Here is a 9,160-nt window from a genome sequence, read left to right on the forward strand (position 1 = left end):
CCTTTCCGGTCAACAGTTATGCATTTGTGTTATCGACTACCTAAACTTTGACTTCAAACCCTTTTCAACAACTTCTGATGCCGGTGAGCGGCATTTGACACTTCAACTTCACACACAAGTCGGCACTGCGGCCCCTTCACCCAGGGGCCCGGGAACGATTTTCAAGTTGGGGGGGCGAGCCTAAAATACCTGACATGATGCATATGAAACAGTGGCGTAGCTAGGGGTCTAAGGGGACACGTACCCCCCCCCCCCCATCGGGTTCAAAGGGACCTTCGGGTCCGAGGGGCCCTGCGGCGCCATTTGACCGCTGAAGGTCAAACCGCTGACCGCCCCATGGGGCTCGTTAGAGCACCTCATAGGCCCTAAATAGCCACACTAAGATCTCCATAAGTGCCCCACGCCGGCTTCTCAGCGCCTCTTGCGCCTTTTCAGGGCACCTCGGTGGTCTCCAAAGGCCCGTTACTGGCCTCTGAGAGTCCTTACCGGCCTATGAGGGGCCATTTCTAGGGACATTTCCCGCCTGTGATGGTCCCACACTTATTTTTCTGAGGGCCCCATAACGCCAACTATGGGGCCCTCATCGGCGCCTTTGAGGGCCCACACCAGTGTCTCTGAGGGTTTCACACCCCCAACTCTGAGTGCCTACATCAGTGCCTATTAAAATTAAGCCCTGTATCGGCGGCTCTGAGGACCCAACCAACACCTGTGGTGCATCTGAAGGCCACCCACTGGTGACTTTTGAGGGTCCCACACCGGTGAGTCTGAGGGCCCCACCGGCGTCTGACAGTACCATGCCGTTCTCTAAGGACCCCACAGGACTTCTTATGCCGGCCTAAGGACCCCTTGCCAGTCACTGAGACCCCCTGCCGGCTTGTAGAGAGTTCGCGTCAGCAGCTCTAAAGCCCCCACACCCGTCTGTAACGGCTCCACACCAGCGTCTGTGAGGGCCCACAGCAACGCCTGTAAGGACCCTCATCGGCGCCTCTGAGAGAATCACACTAGCACCTGTGAGCGCCCACACCGGCACCTGCATGACGGCCCCACACCGGTGCCTCTAAAGGCCCCTTACCGGCGGCTCTGAGGGCCCTACGCCGGTGATTCTGAGGGTGCTGCCGATAACCGAAGGCACCACATAGGCCCTTAGTGTCGCTGAGCTTTAATCCCATACCGGCCCTCTAATGTATCCCATGTGCATCCTATCCCATACCGAGGGCGCCACGTCAGTGCACTCATTGCCCCACCCACACCCCTCCCTCACACCTGGAGCGGGTAAACTGCGTTATACCAATAGCAACGATTTTACCACCGTTGTACGTTATGCATTTCTCAAAGTTGACTCAAAATGTTCCAGTATAAAACTGGCCTGCCAAGCTTATGGCCAAGGTCAGGCCCAAATCAAAGCGGGATGACAATAGCAGATGTTGTCAAATCGATACAGTATCAGCAGAAACCATTCAGATGGCAAGGAAAATGCCGTGTGTTGATGTTTAGATCTATAAAGGAAACAAGAAGGAAAGAAGTCCGGAAAAGGGAGGAAAGACCTTTCCTCGCTGCCTCAATGTTGAGGGGGCGCCGCCCCCTCTGCTCCCAAGTTGGGGGGGCAAGCGCCCCCGCTGCCCCCCCTGTTCCCGGGTCTATGCGGCTTCACCCACTCCTTTGACCTTTCGTCCCAGACCCCTCCCCCCCCCAAGGCCCTATCCCCCCCCGGAACACGGGATTCGTCTGTGTCCACACGCATTAGCGTCGCCACGGGGGGGCAAGCGGGGCAGCTTGCCCCCCAACCTCGGACCGGGCACCCCCTGAGATCGATGCAGATCCGATGAGATTTTCGAGTCGGGAAAAAATGGGGGTACCTTTCTGAGAATGCCTGTGAGGTCAGACTCGGTTGGAGCGTGCAATTCAAACAAGAGTCATAGTCGCAGTTGCCAAAATCTACAAGATTCCGACTCCAGACTCGGAAATGTCAATGCTGTGATTCATTCCATGCCATGTTCCTAGTTGGTTCTTTATTACATTTTATAGCTGATTTTCATAAGTTTTGGAGCCTGCTGAGTGCTGACACATAATTTTCGTTCAAAGCGTGACACGAAATCTTCGGGGCCTTTCTCAACTCTCGCCAAATGTCTGTGACAGGCTAAGTACCGTTCAAGTGCCGCAGGGCTCATGAGCTTGCTTTTCACACAGGCTCCTAAGGAGCTCCACTGAGCTCTAAGAAGCTTGGCTTCAGAGGGCCCAGACCGGCCTCTGAGAGTCCCACTGGTGTCCATGTTCTCTGAGGGCTCATAACAGGGATCTTTGAGGGATCGTTACAGGGATCTTTGAGGACCTTATACATTATGTAGACCTCTGAAGGGCCACACGAATCTTTGAGGATGCCTTCGAAAATTTCTGAGAACCTTAATTGGCCTCGGATAGTTCAACCGAACTTTTGAGGCGACAGATTTTGGTAACCCCAAGCCGGCATCTGAGGGACCACAACTCACGCGCACCTCTGAGGGCCGCAACACATGTTTCTTATGTCCTTACGTAGGGTCCTTAGGGATTCGACACAGACCCCGACGGTTCACACGTTATCCGAGGGCTCCAGGCTTACCCTGAGCCCAGTCTCTTAGCGCCCGCCGCCCACACTGGCTTCTGAGGGCTCCGCCTTGGGCTCGGAAAGCCCTAAAGCACCATATACACGTAAATATTTGGGATGACCCACGCCGATCTCAGGTATCCTAAGCAGGCTTCTGAGAGTCCACACTGATCATGAGAAGCCTGAAATGGCCTGGAAGTTCCAAGCCTAAGGGATTCTAAGGGATCCCTTGCTGCTATGCCGTACGTAACTTTTGGTTCCGTTAAAGGGACCCTCCCACCTTTAAAAAAGTTTATGAATTGGCATGAAAGTGATGTCGCTCGGTTCAGAAAGAGCGAAAACGAATATCTACCAAATTTCACCGAAAAATATTCACCGGTTTTCAAGATATTAGACTTTTACTTTTGTTTACTTTTTGGGATCTCCGCTGTTCCTAGCGACTTTATTTAAAAGTGCGGCATTTGTTGCGCGCAACGCAGCATATACCACCGCGTGCTACAAAACGTTTTAGTCAAACATTTAACGGACGTTCGAAAGCCTGATGACGTCATCAGATTTAAGTGCCTATACCAATACATTGTGGCACTTATTTGCACAGATGTCAAAATCAAACTCAAATTTCTTTGCGATGAAGTAATTGCTGGAGAAACGGTTTTCACGGCACTGATTTTCAAAGAACGTCCATCAAGATGGCTATCTCAACTCAAATCTAATGTTAAGGTGGGACAGTCCCTTTAAAAAAAATTTGTTCACATTTGCAGCGCTTCCCTTCACACGAAAAACGAGAAACGTTTTGTTCACACTCGAGTGAACAAAACACTTCCTTTCACTTGAGCAAAGATGAATTACTTCCGACTCACACTTTCGAGATTCACTCTCAGTCTCCGGCGAATGCCCAACTTCGCTACAATCGGCGGCTGGGATAAGCCCTAGGTATGCATTTCACGTAAAACCTCTGCATGCATGCGTGAATGAAGCTTTTAGCAGGGTGATCGGATTAAATGGAGCGTTTGTCACCTTTTTTCTGGGTACCTAATGATCATGAGCGACGAGAGTCTGCACAGGGGACCTCTGCAGTGCGTCGGCAATCGCAGCCACTGTAACTCTACCGGTCGTTTTTGTGCAGAAATTTCAAAATTTCGAATTTCTCTGTAAAAAAGTTGCATGTCATAGCTAGAAGGAAAACTTTGTCACCATCGGATTCCTCTCACCATTACGCGTCGAATGATATGTAAAACAAGTGAGTAACGACTGGGAAAGGCAAGATTTAACACAAAAGTTGATTTTGCCCCCCCCCCCCAACCGAAAATCTCTGGCGACGCCTATGTCCACACGTATCGTTGTCAGTTGTGGTGTGCAAATAGGTATTCTTCACTGCAAGGCATTCGAAATCGAGAACTGTGGCAAACGCTCAAAACTTCTGTCGGACAATTCCATGGGGCTGCGGAGTGCGGAGTGGATAGATTTTCAGCGACTCTGACTCTGGCTCGGGGCTCCGACTCCAGCTTTCAAAATCTAACTCCGACTCCGGGCAAAATTGTCTACTCCGATCGACTCCAACTCCGCGAGTTTCGACTCCGACTCCGCAGACCTGACAGGGCCGCGCAGTCGATGGATTTTCGGTGACTCCGACTCCGACTCCGCTTTCCAAAATCGACTCCGACTCCGACTCCGTCTCCGGTCACAACTGTCGACTCCGACCAACTCCGACTTCGACTCCGACTCCGCAGCCCTGCAATTCACATACGGCTGCAACTTTTGTCTTTTGACTTTTTGTCAAGTTTGACTTTTTGTCCGGTTATCGGCTGCGACATATTTAGGTTCTGTCATTTCTGAAAATGCCCTCTGGCTAGCGGCTTCAACTGATGATTGGTCCCGTCTTTTTGTGAACCCGTGGAAAGTATTTGAATGAAACTGCATCCCTCATGTAAATACTTTTCATCTGACGGAAGATTGCTGTCCAGCTCTGAAGCGCGTCTCCTCACCACTCGCCAACCACCCCGACCATTGCACCGCGAACACTAAACCGGTTCACCTTGTAGAATACGACTCTGCTTGCGATATATCAGACGAGTTATGAGCAGCTAATGGATGAAAGCTCGAAACGGCCAACACGGCCGCTCTTTAAACAACAAAACAACATTCCTGGCTATTTAAATCGCCCAGTTTGAAAACGTAGTCCTTGAACATACGGTAAAACTGACATTACAACACCAAATACGATGACAGAACGAACGTCCCTCAGTGTTGTCTGTCTATTTTTGGCCTCGGCAAGAGTCGGTACGTCCATTGTACAAGTAGGTGTCAAGAAAACCAAGCATATGACGTGTGTTATGAGCATCTGTTGAATTAGATCAACCCAAAGGCCTACATGGCAGTATACGGCCTACATACGTAAGTATGTGTAATAATTATCCAAGTCTTCCTTTTCGAACCGGCTGTATGATTTTTTGTAAAGCCGAAGGCTCCGAAGACCGTCTAAATTCAAACCGTATAGGAGGCGTTTACCGTGTTACATTTTACGTTGGACTTTTTGCGTTTAGGCCTACTTTTAAACGTCATTAGCTACTACTACGTTTGTGATTGTCCAATGTCCCGTGTCCGCCATGATCATCTGGCCTTTCAGTTTCTGAATGACGCATGATCAATTCAGCTTGCTTGGCAGGCCATCCAAAGTTTGCTATCTATTTATTAGGCATTCGGTTCACCCGACAACCACAAGAAAAAACAACTGAAAAGCCAGCCTTTTACAACGGAAGGTAGTAAATTGGTTGTGCATCCACGAATAACCAGACTGGCTTTTTTATAAGGAGTATAAAATTGCAACATTTCCCCAATTTCCTTCCCAATGATCGACGGGTCGTATCATCCTAATTGAAATCACTTTCAGCCGGCTTACTCTAGCCGACTGTGACATCACCCGCGTATGACGTGACATGATGACGTCACCCAGCCGGGCTCTGCGGGCCCGCCGCTGCTGCGCCGGCCCGCTCAGTCACCCACGAACCACGGAGGGGGAGTGTACTGCTTCGCTCCGTCCGACAGTGAACTCCGGGACGTAGTAGCCAGTCCTGAGGTGAACCAGGGGTGTACAGCTGGTGGTCGGTTGGTGCTGTGAGGACTGGTGTGGAACTGAGTGGTGTCATTGGTGAAGCGAGGTCACCGTTTGACCCAGAATCTTGACGGGCCGGTTTGTGAGGTCATAGACAGGTGTGCATGAACCGAACTCGGAGGTGTCAACATTGTCCAAAAGCTGTGACGGGTTGGAGCGAGAGAGCTGCTGTCATCCTGAGCTAACTCGACTAGGAATACCGAGGTGTCCGTTCGGGATCCGGTGTATCCTGGCACGTAAAACGTCGGTTTCCTGTGTTCCATGGTCGTGTCATATTTCTGACCTGTTGACGTAGCCAGTGAGTTCATATCCGACGGTAGCGAAACATTCCAGTCTCCCCACCTGTTGGTTGGTATCCCCCCCCCGCTCTCTCCCTCCTCCCCCGCTCTCTCCCTGCTCCCCCACTCTCTCCGTCAGGCGATGCCCCGCGCCTCCCTGCTCTCTCCCGCCTCTCCCTCCTCCGAGTGCTCTCTCCGCTCTGTCACCCCGCGCCCCATGGACTCGGACTGTGACGAACTGACCCCGGTGTGGCCGGGCCAGGCGCTGCTGCCGCGCTCTGCCCAGCCGCTCTCCGACTCTCTCCCGCTGCGGCTCACACAGAAGAAGGCTTCTTCAGCCACCGAGCAGGCGTTGCAGCCGGTCACTTTCGGCGGCAGCGGTATTCGCCATGTACCCTTCTCGGGCCTGTCGCTATCGTCGGGGAGCAATGGAGCCACCTATCAGCACACTGTCGGCGGCTACGACAGCGCCGGAGGAGTGCCCATCATCAGGTGAGGGAGGGAGGGACAGGGAGAGGGGAGGTGCTGAGGATTGAGTATGGGAAAATCTTGTGCCCTCAGCGAACCAATTGATCGGTCAATTCCGGCAATCCATTGGCTTAATGGTAAACCTCCATAGTTTTTGTTGTAAAAACAGAAGCAAAAAAAAAAAACATTGCTCTGACTGTTCCTACCTATCCGAATAACCAACCCCTGGAAAGTATTGATTTGTGTTGTTCTAGCCACTCCTCTCGTTTCCTCCCTTGTGTCTTTCCTAAATCATGCCATAATGCATTGGATGATTGCGTTGACCGGTGATGTCCCCCCCCCCGACCGATCCCCCGCCCCTGACCGGTCGGTATACACGGGTCAGCAGTCAGCTGACGGTCGTACCGGTCAGTGACAGGCACACCTGGGGGTGGAGTGGGGAGGGGGGTCCTGGTGGGTGACGGCCGCTGTTGCGCGGCCGACTGTGGGTTACGGTGGGCCGGTGGACCGGTCGGCTTTCCACTGTGGTTCTGTGGGAGTTGTTTGTGTGGATAACACCGTGACGTCAGGTGGAGGCGGTGGTGGATGAGGAGTGACGTACGGTGGATTGTTGTGAGGTATATGTGGAATGTGGACGACTGTGGACAACTGTGGGCTTTGGTGGACAGTGGTGGGATGGGAGGTGGGTTTGGTGGATGGTGGAAATGGTTGGTGGTTGGCGTTGGATGGTGGCGGTATATATGCGTGAGCTTACGTATTTGCCCGACGCTTGAGTGTGCTGTTTAATGCTAGGAAATGTTTCTTACCTTTTTGCCAGTGCCTGTGTCCCGTGTTTGTAATTGCGGTTTTGTAACGCAATGCAAACACAGGTAAGGCGCCTGCAGAGTGTCTCTGTCCCTCATGTCTCAAAGAAATCTATAACAATTTACTCACAAATATTGTTGTCAGCAAATATGATTCCCGCAGAATCACATTCTTTCAAAGATTTTGTTTCACCGATTTCTTCACTGGGCCACATCATTGTCACCTCCGACCAAATCGGCAACATCTTGGCACGGTTTTTCTCTCCCCTTCGTGATGGTATTTATGGCATTTCCTGGAGCCGCGCCAAATATGTCACCCTTTGCGGCATTTCTGACGCTGCCGGTGAGTTGGACCGTCCCCCGTTCAGGAAATGACCTCGGTCGGTTTCCTTGAACGGTTGTTTGTCAGGTGGCCTCTATTGACGGTTGGCAGACCGTCACGGTGAAGGGATCTAACGACGGCTCGTCACACCCCGTGAGCGAAACAGATATGGATCGGTTTTAGTTGTAATTGCTAAAAAAAAACTGATAGTGAAGCCTAAGGAATGACCGGGTAATCAGTTCAATTTGTTTTGGTGTTGTTTTCTTTTATACAAGAAGGATCGACATCGTGTTTGTCTAAAACTGAGGGAAGAAAATCGTTTTAAACAATTTTCAAAATTTACACATGTTTTACGTATGGGTGGTGCGGTACAATTGTTTACAAGCTTCAAAATGAAATTACGTCGCAGACTGTCGGTCTGCTGTTGCAGAGCGTAAAACATCCTCAATTTAAAGCATCCTTCCGCTAGAAACCAACACGCATTGGCGACAGAATCTATCACCCGTCACCAGCTATATCTAACTTCCACTTCTTGGCATCCCAGTACGATTTTAAAGCCAACTTCTGTGGAACGCTATGATCGATCAGTCGGACGTTTATGTAAATTATTTTCTGGGAAACGTGACTTTGCCTTCGTTTAACGGATGCTGGGAGCAAATCATCCATAGGCTGCAGCCTGAACCCGCCTGAACTCATGAGTTCAGGCTGCCGTGAAATAACACGTAACTAAAACAGAGATAACCTATCATATGCAGCACCATGAGCCAAATATTACGTGGGTTATACGTCAACATCAGACGGTCAACGTCAAAAAGATCAGAAAGGTAAGGTCGATATCCCAGCATGTTAGACATGCGCACATCACATAAGTGTTCTTGGAAGTTTATCAAATTGTGCGTCAGCTGTCAAGCACATCGTATCAGTTGTGATGCTGATGTGGTGTGACATGTCAACTGTTAGGTCATCCTGATGTGTCGGTAGTGGCAGATCACGTACCTATAGCAGGTGTGGCAGCTGACGCTATTAGTCGTGACAGATCAGCTCATTAATGCGCATTAATTAGGCTCCGGATTACTGCGTGTAGCCGGTCAGTGAAATGAGACGACCGGTTATCTTAGCGAGAGGTGGTCATATGTCGTGTAACTCCAAGGACCGGCCACTTATCTAACGGTATAGAAGCAGCCTCAATTAATGTATGTCTTATGCATTACCTCACAATTCGTTGAGCTTAGATTGTGTGCCGAGAAACTTGAATTGTCAAACTCGGATGATTGTAAGAATGGAATTAGACGCATCCAACTCCTTAGACTATTTTCATGGTTTGGGCCGTACCGGCCTGAATAATTGTTTTGCGTCTTGCACTAAACGCTCTTTTGTCACTCTGAAGCGCTCTTTTTAATTGGTGTTTTTGCTCAAAACACGAATCAATAACCTTTGAACATTTTCTTCCATTAGCTGCACAGGTGGATAATAATCATGACATTATATCACTTCAATCGCTCTTACAGCGAAACTCTCACGGCGGAGAAAATTGCACGGTCAGTCTGACATATGAACGTTCTAATTTCCGCGTACCAACAATCTCCACGCAGCCGA

This window comes from Amphibalanus amphitrite, unplaced genomic scaffold, assembly GCF_019059575.1.
Source record: "Amphibalanus amphitrite isolate SeventyFive unplaced genomic scaffold, NRLGWU_Aamphi_draft 002426F_arrow, whole genome shotgun sequence".
NCBI lineage: Eukaryota > Metazoa > Arthropoda > Thecostraca > Balanomorpha > Balanidae > Amphibalanus > Amphibalanus amphitrite.